This window comes from Polypterus senegalus, chromosome 4 (genome assembly GCF_016835505.1).
Source record: "Polypterus senegalus isolate Bchr_013 chromosome 4, ASM1683550v1, whole genome shotgun sequence".
NCBI lineage: Eukaryota > Metazoa > Chordata > Cladistia > Polypteriformes > Polypteridae > Polypterus > Polypterus senegalus.
Genome location: NC_053157.1, coordinates 233,720,507 through 233,736,326, shown reverse-complemented (window position 1 = coordinate 233,736,326; position 15,820 = coordinate 233,720,507). Strand labels below are relative to the sequence as shown.

Genomic DNA, 15,820 nt, shown 5'->3' with positions numbered 1-15,820 from the left:
CTCTCTCACTCTCTCTCTCTCTCTGTCTCTCGCTTGCTCTCACTCTCTCTCTGTCTCTCTCGCTCTCTCTCTCTCTCTCTAGTTCACTCTCTCGCACTCTCACTCTCTGTCTCTCTCGCACTCTCTCTCTCTGTCTCTCGCTCTCTCTAGTTCACTCTCTCTCTGTCTCTCTCTCTCGCTCTCTCTAGTTCACTCTCTCTCTGTCTCGCTCGCTCTCACTCTCTAGCTTGCTCGCTTTCACTCACTCTCTTTCTCGCTCGCTCTCTCTCACATGCTCTCCCTCTCTCTGTCTAGCTCGCTCTCTCACTCTAGTTCGCTCTCCCGCACTCTCTCTTGCTCGCTCGCTCTCTTTTGCTCACTCTCGTACTCTCTCTCTCTCTCTCTCTCGCTGCACAGGGAGAGACTGAGCACATGCGGAAATCATCGGCGTGTGCGAACCGGAAGGGAAACTGGTTTGTTTATCACCCGAGTGTGTTGTCATGAACAGATGCAAAAAAGTTTGTTGACCTTTTTGGTCATAACCCGATTTGTACGTGTTCCAAGACGTTCGTGACCCGAGGTTCCACTGTATACATTTAACCCAGCATGGGCTGAGGGGTAAATTTAGAGTCACACAGAGCCAGTGATCATCACAGCAGCATTGGGTGTAAGACAAGAAGCTAAATTCTGTGCCATTCCAGGGCTCAATCATACACCGAAATAGAAAATAGTGTGCTGCGTGCAATCCAGTAACAGAGATGTATAAACGAAGTGCCTGTTTAGTTTTAATCCAGCGATTTGCTGTGCCTATTTTGAAACTGTGTGATTGGGTGGTGCAGCGATACCACATATCTTTGGGGTCTCATCGTGGAAAAAGAGGGGTGGATGTTCCTAACTTGACAGCACATGAAGTGATAAACACATTTCTAAAACACCAAAACATTATGAAATGTGTCTGTGTTTTTGGTCAGTTTCATGAAGGGTCATACAGTATATGGGCCTAGGATTTGGTAACATATGTGCAGTTTTCCATACAAAAGAAGAAAAAGTAATGCACTGTAACACATGAGGTTTTATAATAAGTAACCATACAACATATTTAGTGACCGTTCTTTGTAAGCAATAAGTACTGCAATGAAGTAGCACTTCCTGTTGATGAGAATCTTTGTGTGGTGGACTTTGTTGCACAAGACTGAGATGAGAGAACTCATCAAGGTTAAAATGATATATGAAAAGAAGCCCAGAAAAGTCCTTCATACTGACTGCATATCTCCATGGATAAAAAAAAGATGCACATTGCCTGCCTCAACACTGTGATAAGTGACAGTGTGACACCTCCATGTTTGACACCGTGTGTAGAATGAAGAGGTGAACCTCATTTATGACAACATGAAATATTCCAAGCTGAGTCAAAAAGGAGGAAATGGGGACATCTCTGAAAACAAATTCAGAAATAAACACTCAGAAATGAACAGACACACTCGGAAATTTTATTTTCACCCAGAAGTGAAAAGTCCTGAAAAGTAACTGATTCTCACATAAAGACACGCAGATAATAAAAGTGAGAAGATTTAGAGGAATTAAGAAGGAAATTCCTACTAGCATGAATCTGGCCAGTTAGCGCCGTCTTGGCAGTCGCGGCCAGATAGGCACAAACCGCAAAATGCCACCAGATGGCGCTGTTGTGCTTAATTAGTTCAACTTATTTAAATATTCCCAGCAAACTCCTCTTCTTAGGAGGAAAAGGAGGAGGAGGTTGGGAGCATGCGCAGATAGCGAGTAGCCGCACCCACCACACGACAAACCAGCTGGAATGGGGACCCGAGTCCAGCGAGTGACACCTCAGCACTAAATCGTAGTCATTTTTTTTGTAATTTCCCGACGTATCCTTAATGCATTTTCTAATGAAGAAAAGATCGCAACAAATCGTCTTTACATGTTGCGCTGCTGGCCTGCTTGTGGCTCCCGAGGGTCTGTCCATTGTCCCTGCAGTATGTTCTTGATAACCGCACCTGCAGACTATCTTGGGTGTGGTAGTCTGGCGGAGAGTCGAGGGGGGCGCAGATCAGCTGAGCACACACGTGGACGCGTCTCTTTAAGCCCATTAGTGTTTAAAAGGAGACTTCGGACTGAGTGTGTGAAGGTGGGCTTGTGTGGAGGTCTCAGATATATACCCTGAGGTCCTAAAGGCAGCCCACCTTATTATCCGCAGGGAACTGAGCTCCAAGGTAGTTTCTTTTGTTAGTTCAAACTTACACTTCGAGGTTTTCCCAGTCAGGAAATGTGCGGCGCAAAACTGTGAAAAGTCCAGGACTATTTCTGCCTTTAGATATTGACATAAAAATATGAATTGTACTACATTCGTTAAAATTATTTAAAAAAAAAAAGTATCAGGTATGCTTTGAGCACAAGATAATCTGATAATGGGAATGTGACTGTGGAGAATCTTTTAATCTTTAGCCCTCAGTGCTAACAGCAAGAATACAACTTGTCTTTAATTCAAGAAATATCTGTGAAGTGCCTTAAGCATGGGAAAGGCGCTATATAAATAAAATGCATTATAATTATCATTGTTATTGAGGTCAGCCGTTTGTGGCTTAATGAACTAAATGTTAAGAAGCCAACCCCCCCACCGGACACGTATGTGTGCTCCCTTGTCAAGAGAGGAGAAGCCCACCTGCAGACGTGTCTTGGGTGTGGTGGTCTGGCGGAGAGTCGAGGGGTGCGCAGATCGGCTGAGCACACACGTGGACGTGTCTCTTTAAGCCCAGTGGTGTTTAAAAGGAGACCTTGGGCCGAGTGTGTGAAGGTGGGCTTGCGTGGCGGTCTCAGTGAGTTGAGTGTCTGGGCGAATCATCTGCTCATGGATTGGCTCTGTTTGTTGTTGCAATGTTGATGTCCTCTCTTATAACATTCACTATAAAGTGTGGTTTCAACGGTTTGCCACCTTTGCTGTGTCCAGCAGCCCCCTGCTAAGTGTATTTATTTGTTTTTAAACTTTTTTCCTACCTTTAACAAATCACCAAAACAAACCCACACCACAAAAGAAAACAATTGTGGAAAAGGACGAAAAGGGGGCGCCATAACAACAGAAATTTACGAGAAAACCGTCATCTTCGGGCAAATCGTCCCACAGAGTTTACCTGCCATCAGGTGAGAAACAAGAGAAAAACGCAAGGAGGAATCGAGAATGCAGGTATTATAATGAGAAGAGACAGGAAATGCCTAAAGAGGACAGAGCAGACCACCTAAAGGGGAAGGGAGGGGGGTGATGAATGTTCAGAAATAATCCACAAACATCCAACAGGATGGACTCTGTAGGAGCAAAATGGGCATCCAGAATGCGACAGGGAAATATACATTACCCAGATGGGAGGCCAGTATTGTGATGCAGACAAGCAGTCAGTAAGACAGGAAAACACCTCAGTACCTGGCCTGTATGAATTAATAAACAGGGAAGCGGAAGATAAGAGTAGAGAGCGGTTCTGTCCCCCATACGCCAGATGACAGTGGTCCTCATACCACAACCCAGTCAGTACAACCGCAAAGGTGCTTGGGAAATGGAGTTCACAAAAGAGTCCCTATAGGCTGATAGAGGGCGCCATCGGGTGGACCTCCCTACTTTCTTTATGGCCCAGCAGCGCCACCCTTAGGATATAGCTTGACACTGCAAACATTTCCAAGTCTGGATTTAAAAGGAGCCCGCTGCCACACATGGAGGAGTCCGAGTCGGAAGGTGTGGCAATTTAAGTTAAAGAAGCCTTAAACTTAAAGCAGCGGTGTTTATCAGGTTATAAGGAATTGCGCTTACCGTTTGTGTGTTGAAGGCGCTGCCAGGGGAATGCGGGGCCGTCTAGCGGGTGAGCGCTGTGAGTCTGGGCACACGTGAAGCCGGTAGAATGGCCAGTACGAGCTCCACCGCATGTGTTCAGTTTTATACGCCGGTGTCTTCGCAGTTTAAAGAGCTGAAAGAAAAAGCCGGCATTAAAAAGCCTATGTAAACTGGGCTGAGTCAGAGATGGGGATCCCGTATTGTAAATAAGTGAATTCACTTACTGGGGATTCGGCAACAGGTGTGCTTGAACTCAGCATAGCCGTAAGCCATCCGGGGGTTGGCTTAGGGCTCGTTTATACTTCACGCTCAGAATCATGGCCGCCGCGCGTTCCCAACGTTCATTTCACGCGTCCTCTGAGCAGGTCCTCAGAAATTAACATGACTCGTGCGCGAGTTGCAGTACCACCAAAAAGTCGAGGGGGCGCAGTGTGATAAAACTTGGAATGTGACGTCAGAGTCTCGGTTTACTATCTACATGTGACAGAAAGCCGCTATGCGGATCCTACAGGATCGATGTGTCTACTTCGATGTTTGATGAATGGTTCGATTTGGTGAAGCAAAATGCCTACATACAGATGCATCTGTGGGGCTTTTATAGTCAAGCGTCGCATATTCCCGATCGTCATGACACGTTACATTTTAAAAGTCTTATCTTTTATGCTGTCTTTTTTTTCTGTGGCTTCCTTTTGACCGGACAGTAGCGACAAGCAGCAATAGATCACCACACAGAACACATGAAATGTATGATATTCCAGTTGTCTGCACAATTAGAATCCTTTGATTTTTACTTGATATCATTTTCATGATGAAATGCATTAAAGTATGTTTGTTACATTTTACAGACGAATAATTTATTTAATTTAAATAATGAATACTGTTAATAATTACACACATGGGGATGACACAGTGGCAGAGTGGTTGCACTGCTGCTTCACAGGGAGTCCCGTCGCTGGTATTCCCTGCCTGGAATTTACATGTTTTCCGGCTTGGTTTCCACAGTGGGCTCCGGTTTCCTTCCAAAGATTTGCAGATTTGGTGACACTAAAATTACACCAATGTGTGTGTGAGTGCTTGTATTCATCTTGCGACGAGCTGATGACCCGTCCAGGGATCGTTTCTGCCTCGTCCCCAACACTTGCTGGAATGAGCACATCCCTGGACTGATGGATTTAATCATTAAACATCCTTTTCAGAGATATTGCGGTAAGGTGTCATCGGAATTTAATGGACGTTTCAGGCAATTCACAACACAGAGAAGCCGAACCTGTTCCCACCGTGATAATATCTCGCACTGCCATCTGGTGGATTCTTCCAGATTTACGTAAAGTACGCGCGCAATTATAAACAGTGAAATACTAGCGTAGCGGGAGCGTCCGCGTGAGTATGCGTCGCATCGCGTGAAGTATAAACCTGGCCTAACGCGCATGACCGACAGGGGTTTGAGTTTATATACAAAGATGCCCCAAGTGTGTCGTGGCGCGTGGCGTGAACGCGCTAGCGTCTACCTGGATAGGTGCGTGGGGTAGATGGTGTGGCAGATTGGCTGGATAATCTTGCCGGTGATGTTTAAGTATATGCCGGCCAACAGGGGTCGTCAGTTGACCTAAAGGCAAGGTAGAGTTAAGCACTGCTAAGCTATTGGAGGAGCAGTTGTGATTTTGGCGGCTTTGAACATATTCTTTTGCATATATAGTTATATATCTCCTAGAGATCATTTTTGAAGGAGGTATACATGCTTATCTGGTGCTGGGATAATTTTGATTTTGGGTTCGGTGCAATTGTTGTTCTTGTGTGTATATATATATATATATATATATATATAGTGAATGGGGCTTGGTGTCCTTACCTAGCCGGGATGCCCCTGCACACTATATTCAGGGGGAACAGCCATGGACGTTGCAATACCGACCCCCGAATGCTATTTAGCCACCTCCCTGGGGTGGAACAGTGTCTCAGGTTCCCATAGTGCATCCTGGGAATTGGAGTAGGGTGCAGCCCTTTTGGGTTCCGCAGGTACTGCCAGGGGGCGCTGTTTTTGGGAATCCTGAGCCCGTGTGGGCAACGAATTCATCACACCCGGAAGTGCAGCCGGACATCAGGGATCAAGCACCTGGAGCACTTCCAGGTGAACAATAAAGGAAGCCAGTGACCACCACTCAGTGGCCAGAATCGGGTGGGAGGAGGACGAAGCTTGGTGAAGAGTAGTGGAGTGAAAAGAAGAGGTGAAATTAGTGTTTATTGTGTGCTTTATGAATCTGTTTGGCTGTCATTTAATGAAGAAAGGAATAAGTTCAGAGGGCTGAATACTTAAAAACAGGGTGATTAAAATGAAGGGAAAGGAGTTAATTAGCAGTGAAAACTGGGCACTGATAAGGAAAAGGGTGAGAATGAAAACCTGTGGCCCTCCAGGCCTGGAGTTTGACACCCCTGATTTAGGTGATGAACCAATCAGCAGTCAGTGTTTGATGGTGCAAGCCAACGAACCAATCAGAGTAAATATTCAGGTGGTGCAAGCCAAATAACCAAACAGAGTAAATGTTAGGATTAATTCAGCAGCGTTTTCTGTCCCTGCCCCGTGACCTGCCCACGGCACTGTCCCTTAGTAGACTGCTGTGACAGGAGGTTTCCTCTTCAAACATTTGCTGAAGAAAAAATAAAAGATGCCACTGTGACGGTAGTGGAACCGTCACCGGACCTCTGTCGGCTCCGTTGAGCCGAAAAAAACAGTAGCGGCCACTGTTTAACCAAAAGCGTGGCGTTGACAGGTATTGTATTGAAAAATAGCAACTTTAAATAAATTCTTAATGTTAGAGCATAATTCTAGCAAAAACCTCATTTTTAGATTTCAATAATATGCCTTCACTTACCGGCTTGGCGGGCTTTGACCTGTTGCGGTGAGTTTCTCATGTTTAGAAGGTTGGCTGAAACTGTTTATAGCCTCCTCTCTCCCTCTATGCTGCAGAAAGTCAATCTCAGTACTCTCAAAGCTTCCACTCATTATTTGTTCAACGAGCTCCCGTTTGAAGTAGGCTACATATGGCATCAACAGAGTTAAAAACTCAACAGAATTCCCATTGAAATGAAAGTTTGTAGATGATCAATACATGTTAAATGATCGTGCCCGATATACGTTGTGGCAAAAATAAAACTATAAATTATACATCATACAAACGCCGACTTGTTGAATGCATAATGCTGCAAAGAAGAGCTTTAGCAATACGGGTGACACATCTCTCACTATAATACTCTCCTAAATATCCATTCTTCGCCTCAACGTTTTCATGCAACACTGAAGGTATGTCATATAGTATACATCTATATATAATTGTTTTCGTCTTCACTACATACATACATGTATACATTAAAAAACATACATTATATACCATCCTCCTGAAAATAGTAGTGGTGCAGCGGTAGCGTTACCTTCATACTAAAGCATACGTGGGTTCGGGTCCCACGTCCACCCCCTGTAAATTATGACCCAAAAGAGTCTGATTTTCTTTCTTTTTTTTTATTAAACAGCAAATTCCAGCGTGGACCGGAGCGAACAAGGCGAGAACACTAGTAAAGATATATCAAATGGAAACGTGCATCTTGTTTTATGTCTATAACAAAAAAAATATTTGAGTAACGATTTCAACTGTTTTTGTAGTTGTTGATGGCGGGTTTAGCGGTTTAAATTTTTAAATATTAAATTGATAAGGTGGAATGTGTTCTTGCTTTGAGTGTTAATGTGTTAGTAACTGGGATTGCGCCTCTATTACTGGAAGATTGCTTAGGAATGATACAGACTGGACAACTATGTGTTTTAGGAAATGTTTTATTATTGCACTGTGCTGTGACTAAAAAACTTTTTACTGATCACCTGTCCGGACCTTGAAGATGTGTTCACCAGGGAGGGATGCTGCTGTTAAAAGCAAATGCTTTTTCAACAGCAGGTCCAGATGTGTTTATCCGCTGCTTTTGTTGCCTCAGCACTCAATCTTTAATGCCGACCTTGATATGTGCACTGCTCACCTTGGAGTGCCCGTGTGTGTCTGTGCCGGTGACTGATCTGCGTCGTGTCTCTCAGCTCTCTGATGTGCTCTGGATTGACACCTTTGAATGTTTGGTGCAGCAGAGCAAATTCAACCTGATCTACCACAGTGGCTTTGTTATCACCTTATTCCAGCGTTTCTCAACCTTTAAGTATTTGCAACCAGAGTTTTCATAACAGTTTTAATCGCGCCCCAACATTTTTGAAATGTAGATGCATATTTGATTATACCTACTTAACTTTTATCGACATTTATCTAACTCTATACAGTATTTATTGTTCTATTATCAGAATGTAGTTTAAGTTAATTTGTTTTGGTTCCAACAGATGTTTTCTTTTTCACATCTTCGCCCCCTTTTTGTTACTTCGGGGGGCGCGCCCCACAGGTTGAGAACCACTGCCTTATTCAATGGAGGGGTTCATGGATGTCAAATGGCAATGAATAGAAATGCATTAATGTAAATATGTGAGCTGCCATCCGCAATTAGACATCGCATTTTGATGGTGATTTTGGTGATTCCCGAACAGATCTCTTATGCGATCCTTCCACAGTATCTCTCAAAATTATTTAGTTCAAATTGGTTATAAAGATTTCAATTCTGATCATTTTTTTTATTATTGTTAATTTTGATGAGTCTTTAAGTGGGATCGAACTCGGGCTAGCCAAGCTGCTGATTTCGCATTCTGCTTTCGGCTTAGACGTGCTGCGAACCCTTCTCTTCTCCGTCCTCACTCATGAGTTTGTGTAATGTTAATGAAAATGGCCCTGTAAAAGGCACCTGTAAAAGGCATCGAAACAGGGAAGGGGGACAGCAGTCGCAGTGCGAGGGTGGTAGAAGTTTTACTTTACTTCTTCGTGGATTTTATGTTTTTCTTTTATTTAAAAATATATAAATAATATCCGGGGATGTGTGAAATATAGATAAGTTAGTTTATGTGTAGGAATAAAGTGAGGATAATGGGATGAATCACCCCCCTTATAAGAATGGTATGACCCTGTAGGAAACGCTGAAAAGGCGGGCAACTTCAGTGGTGACGCTAGGTGTCGCTATTGCTTTGTTTCCCCTGCTGTTGGCTGTCTGCTAGATTGTGGGAGCGCTTGATTGAGCACTGGAGTGAGAGAGAGAGGTTTTGACTGCTACAGAGCCATTGTGTCAATTATTGCCTGTAACTACTGTACAGTACATAAAAGTTTTCATTTATTTATTGAATTTGTCCTTTTTTTTTAATATGACCATTTTGTTTCGCTTGATTTTTGCATATTATTTTTATGGATTGCTTACCTTTTAATGACACCTCTTGCTGATTTTTTTCTTTATCTAACCAATAAATACTGGATTATGACACTTCCTAAAATAAACATTGGTGATTTTGGTTGAAAAATTCTTTGTGCTTTATCTGTGTTTTGGGGCATCTTGAGCCGCCCAGATATGAACTACTCAGAGGTCCTAAAAAGGACAAGGTTTCTTCTTTTAATGTATTCCCAATCTAATTTCTACCACACAGCTCACAATGAAGCGTTACAGATGACAATACACCAGTCTGCCTTGTATTTATTGGGACATGATCCAGGACAACACTATAAAAGACCCCCAAAAATGAGGCAGCTCAATATTTACTCAGAAAACAGCAGAAGGTGAGTTCAGACTAAAAGTCCAGAATGTGGCCCAAATAAATGGCCCTAAGTTCCAGGGGTCTGCTCACTCCGGGAGCTAACCTCACTTTAATAAAGGGGGATCTGGCATAAGATCTTAAACTGCATCAGGCCATGTCTGGAAGTGACCGAGGAGGAGTGAACCTGCTGGAGAACTTTGTTGGACTTCTCATCCAAAGAAACTGTCATAGGTGGTTCATAACAGCAAAAGATGATGGTTGAAGAGTTGAAATGGAGCTCCGTATTCCAGAAATGTGAACCTGGGAATCGGGACAGCTCTGGAGTTGGGGTGTCAGTGGGTGAAGGCTCAGACAAAGACAGAGAGAATGGATGGCAAGAACTACTAGCGGGCACTGACGTCAGAGAGTGTGCCGTGACAACAATGAACAAGTTTCCTCCTGCCTGTTCCTGATGCAAAGAGGTCCTAATAGAGGACAAGAGTTCTTTCTTTTAATGTATTTCCAATCTAAGTTCTACCACACAGATCACAATGAAGCGTTACAGATGACAGTACACCAGCCTGCCTTGTGTTTAGTGGGACATGATCCAGGACAACACTAAAAAGACCCCCAAAAATGAGGCAGTTCAATAGTCACTCAGAAGACAGCAGAAGATGAGTTCAGACTAAAAGAGTAGAATGTGGCTGGCTGGGTCAGTGTTATGGTGTTTAAAAATCTACATCTTATTCTGTATTATATTTTGCTCAAACCCAACCAGATGAATTCAGATGTAGGAGGCATTATAATTAAAAAGACATACTGTATCCTCTTCCTTATACCTCACTTTTATAACAGCTGTTCATACCTTAGTGCTAATTTGGTTTACAGCCTGGGAAAGGAAGCCTGACCTGATACCTCAGGCTATTGGTTACTTTACGGATGGACATCTGGGACAACAGTTGGGTTTACGGCCTGGGAAAGGAAAAACTTGAGTTCGAATAAAAATTTAAAATTAATTTTGTACAATTAAAATTTGCAAGCATATAATCACAACGAATGCATTATAACTAAAATTAAAATAAAACATTTCTAAGGCATAGATCTAATGACTAATATGTGCCTGCTTTAAAGTACACCGCCTGTCCAGGTTTGGTTTGATATTCGAGATGGACACTCTGAGCTCCTTTTCTATTTGAAGTTTGTTTCTACGACGAGCGGCGCCGCTGCTGCTGCTTTTATAGTCGCGTATTTTCAATCCAGAAAGTTCGAGACGTATCGGTATCTGTCGCGAACATCCGGGTAACAGTAGATCAGGTGATAATGCGGCACGACTGCATCACATTGGCAGCCAATATTGGCAAATTGAGTTCAATAATTTACTGCGTATTGGGTTATTTGTATGATACAACTAACAGCGCTATACTGTTATATTACGAAAATACATTCGTCTCGCGCAGATTGACTTCATCGGTGTTCTCGTTTTCGAGGGTTTTGAAAATTAAAACTTTAAACGATTTAAAACGATTTAATCGTTTCTTTACACAAAACAAATAAATAAGAATAATTTCTTTGTTTTTGGGATTAGAATTACTATCAAAAACCACACAAGGCGTTTTAACGGTTATCAAAGCACTTAAATTGCAAATATTTCATCGAAGTTAGCCGAACACATGCAAATCTTATGGAAGTAAAATTGATAGGATACCGCGACACCGCACGAGTATCATACCTTTGTTAGTTGTATCATTGCTGAGAATTTTGAGCGACAGAAGGCACTGAAGCGAGTATTTTAAGGTGCTATTGATATGATAAGTAATATGATTTGTGACTTGTCGGTCAGCTCTATTTTTGTAAGCTTTAACAGTTTAACAAATCTGTAATCTTTTTAATTGTGTACCTCAGTATGGCGTACCGTGCATGAGTGTCACCACCTTATGATGTCCATTTTCTCAGAACTCGTGTAAAACAGGTCGATAGTGTAGTCGTATGTCAGCAAGTGTTGTCGTTTTAATTTGTTACAAATTGAAATCGCTTCATTTTATAGCCTAGAACAGTTTCTACTTCCTAGCTTGCATTACATTTGAATCATCTTGCTTCACAAAGTTGTCTTGGAAAAATAAGCGGGTCCACATCTTACATATATTTTATGCACTACTACTACTACTACTACTACTACTACCCACTCCTTCCATGTTCCGTTCCCACAATTTATTTTAATTTTGCAAACTTACAGCTGCTGTAATAAATTAAAAGTTTATTACAAATTCCATTTGGACAGCTGGTTTGTCTGTCCCTATCGTGTGGTTATGATAGTGACGCGGTCCTGGACACCACTGTCCAGCTGGCCCATAGGATCTAGTTGTGAACAAATGACTAAGAGTTATGCTAGACAGGAGGGGCTCACCTCAAAGGGGGCTTCAGAAAGCTGGCTACGCCACTGGTTGTAGTCCCTCTGTAATATGAATGATTGACGGCTTTAACACCTCTGGTGTCACTTCCAGTGTCCAGTGCAGAATTTACGTATAAGCTACACAAGCTATAGCTTAGGGCCCCCGCCTTCTTGGGGCCCCCCCAAAACAAATCATATTTGGCACTTACATAGAATATCTGGACTTATAAAGGGCCCCATGTCTCAAATAGCTTAGGGCCTTATCAAGTCTAAATCCGGCCCTGCTAGTGTCTGACCACCTGGACCCACCTTGTTTTGTCAGAGAGAGAGAGCGAGAGGGGTTAGGTGGTTAAGTGGCTGGTGTCCCCTTCATCCCTCACTGCTCCATGTGCATCCCTCCCGAAGCCCTGCGCTCAGTGGAAGAAGATGCAACCCTCGGGTGTTTGAGTAGTAAGCAGAGAACCTCTAAGCAAGTGAGACTCAGCAAGTCCTGTCAGAAGAGCCCAAAATTGGAAGCTCCACCATCTTGGTACAGTTCTGTTTTGAATTTGCGTCTGCAAAGACGACTCTTCAATAACTGCGTGTAATTTTGTATATTTTACAAAACCAGTTATATGGGGTGTGGTGGACAGCCAGAGACCTTTTTTGGCAGGGACACCTATGTACTTGAATGACCAGGGGAGAGAGCAGACATAGGGCATTACTTCCTCTGGAGCACTAGATGGCAGCCCCCTTGGGTGGCTACAGCACCACAGATTTCCACAGATCTCCATGGGAGCTGGACTTCGGTACAGTCCTGTTGGGTTCCATGGGTGCTGCAGAGTTCTGTCTCGTTGGTCTTCCATCTCAACCAGAAGTACTTTAAGACCACCGGAAGTACTCCCATGGGTAGCATAAAAGAATCCCACTGACACTGCTCCAGGAGCCAGAGTGGGGAAGGAGAGGTTGATAGGTGGAAGACAGAGACTGAGAGAAGAAGAAGAAGAAGAAGAAGAAGAAGAAGAAGAAGAAGAAGAAGAAGAAAGTGCTGTGTGTTCAGTATTACTTGTGCTTAGCTGTACTGTGCTTTGGTGTTAGTGGGAAACAAGACAGAAAGCATTTCCCACAGCTAAATAAAGCCCATGTGTTTTGCTGAACTGTGTCTGTGTCTGTCTGTGTCGGGTTTGGGGAGCCAGTGCACCCCATGCAGGCCACAGGGGTGACCAGGCTTGTACCCCAACTCTTTATCATTGTCGTCTGCTCCTCTAACAGTACTTAATCCCTTTATAGTGCCATGTCTTAAATGCTACATTCTCCACAGTGAAATAAGGTGGTTTGCACAAGCAAGTAGCAAACCTTACAAGGCTGAAAAACAAGAGGAGTCGCAAGAAGCACAGGTCAAGAGAAGAAACGTTAAGCCAAGATAGATCAGCTGTTAATGAATGGAATGGATCCTATCTGCATCCCATCAAGGTGGAGTTTGGGAATGTCAAATGTATAGCATAAAGGAGGCTCTTAATTCTGTGTTGAAACAACAAGTGCTGGATGATGAAGAACTGTAAAATGTTTGGTGGGAAGCTGAAGCTATTCTTAGTGATAGGCCCCTAACTGTGATCCCAATGACCATGAACCATTTACTCCAAATCATCTGCTCTTCATGAGAAGGCAGCCACATATTCCCCCTTCAACAAAGAAGATCCACGCTTGAGACGACACTGGGGACAAATCCAGTATATGGTTGATTTGTTCTGGTGGAGATGGGAAGAAAGAATACTCAGCAGATTTACAGGAGCAACAGGAATGGTTTGAACTAAAGATGACGTTGTATTAATGGAAATTCCTGGATGATGGGCCATGCCATTAGAGCAATGCTGGCCTTTAAAGGAAATGTGCACAGTGCCCAGATATTGCCAGAGGATGATGGAATTGGATGTCCCTGCCGTCCGGTAGGATTGTGTTTTTGTGGCAGGTGTTTTGTCTTACAAGCAGACACACTGATTAGTTTATCAGAGCTCCAACATATGCACGCACCCTTGGTTTTAACATGTTTGGATTTTTTCGCCAGAGTTCTTTTCAGTATATGCATGGCTCCCAGAATTCAACACTCTAATCAAACACATCATTATTCCCATGATTTCGTTGAACTGATGATTCAAAGGATCTAACAGACCCCTTTGGCTAAAGTGGTCTCTGCCCTCCTCTATAATTTTACCTCCCTCATTGGTTCTTGCAGCCCGGTCTTCATTCACAGTTCCTTCTCTTCTTGCAGTCATGTCAGAAGTCAGCCGCTGCAGCTCCCGACGGTGTGAGGTTAGCAGTGACTGGCCCGTCGCGCGCCGGCAGTTGCTCTTCCTCAAACCGATTTGCAGGACTCCTCTTTAAATACACAGAGTCACAAGTAAGAGGAGGGCTCCCTTATGTGCTCATAATACAGTTGTGGTCTTGACCACACCGTTTAGCCACTCTAAATTATCCTCGTGATGCTGCGCGCCACTGAAAATGAAAGCTACACTTGTCACACTAGATTGGTATAGCTATTTATAGCCTTAGCTGTGTGTGTGTGTGTGTGTGTGTGTTTATTAGTTGTCGAGATCACGGACACAGTTACCTTAGGGTTAGGTGTGTCGTAAATCTCCGGAGGAGACGCGGCTTCTCGGCGGTTCGGGTCTTGCGTGCAAGCCTGATTTATGCAGCATTGCGGATGGGGAAATGGGCGCCATCAGATTGGATGAGAACTGTCGCCCATCACGCTCTGCTGCTGCGGGAAAAGAGGCGATGCGAGCGGGGCATTGCCTTGTTCAAAAGAAGGCAATCGTGCGAGTTTAGCAAAGTCCCGGGCAAACATTCAAAATGAAAAAGAGGTGTACTTACAGGCAGGGGCGGACTGGCCATTACGGCAATTGGGCAATGCCCGGTGGGTCGCGGACTCTGGTCTGGTCATGGGCCGGCCATTTCATGAAATAAATTTTATGTACTAGTTACTGTTTGACATTAAAATTCATTTTCTAAACTACTAAACAATTTATATAGTCCGTATTACGTCATCAAGTTGTTTTAGTTGCCAGTACACAACGTTGCAGCGAAAAATCTGCTCAAAACTGCCTTTTGCCGATTTCTCTTTCGATACCTCTACATTTCGGTTAGCATATGCATTATTGCAATTTATTTGATCTCATATCTAGTATTTAAATTATTTTGTACTAATAATTATTAGTTTAGCTTATGTATTATGCATTTATTGTTCTCTGGTCGGCGGCATGGTGGTGCAGTGGTAGCGGGTCCTCCCTGTGTGGAGTTTGCATGGTGTCTGCGTGGGTTCCCTCCCACAGTCCAAAGACATGCAGGTTAGGTGCATTGCCGATTCTAAATTGTCCCTAGTGTGTGCTTGGTGTGTGTGTGTGTGTGTGTGTGTGCCCTGCGGTGGGCTGGCGCCCTGCCCAGGGTTTGATTCCTGCTTTGCGCCCTGTGTTGGCTGGGATTGGCTCCAGCAGATCCTGTAGTTAGGATATAGAGGGTTGGATAATGGATGGATGTTCTCTGGTCGTCGGTGAGTGATAATCAGCGGTTTACAGCTGCGATTATTAGTATGATAAAATATATATAATGGAGATAGAGAGACTGTGTTTGTGTATTTGTGGAGGGATTGAGAGTTAAGGCGGATGGGGGAGTCACGTGATCATCTCCCCTCCCAGTCACGTCATTTCATTCACTTCATTTCGTTCTGAGCTGAGCTCCGCAGCGGACGCGGTCTTGCTGTTCTTTTTCCTTAGTGTTTAGTCCTCTCTCTCCTTTACTGATTTACTGTTTACTAGACGCAGTACTTACTGAATAGTATTTTTTCCTTTAGTGTTTCTTAGTGTTTAGTAGACGTGGTGTGCCGGTGTTCCCGGCGGTGTTGCGGTTTACTGTTACTTTCTACTTCGTTTTTGTACTTTGGTGTTTAGTAGACTTTTACTTGATCTCATTTACTGTTGTTCCCGAGCTGTTGCCCTTTTTACTTTATCTCATT

General features: G+C 43.6%; 1 protein-coding gene across 1 annotated transcript in view; it reads right to left on the bottom strand.

The window, feature by feature from the left end:
- LOC120528175 (oocyte zinc finger protein XlCOF6-like) overlaps positions 1-15,820 on the bottom strand; it is an 81,698-nt gene that overhangs the window by 34,124 nt on the left and 31,754 nt on the right. The window lies entirely within an intron of this gene.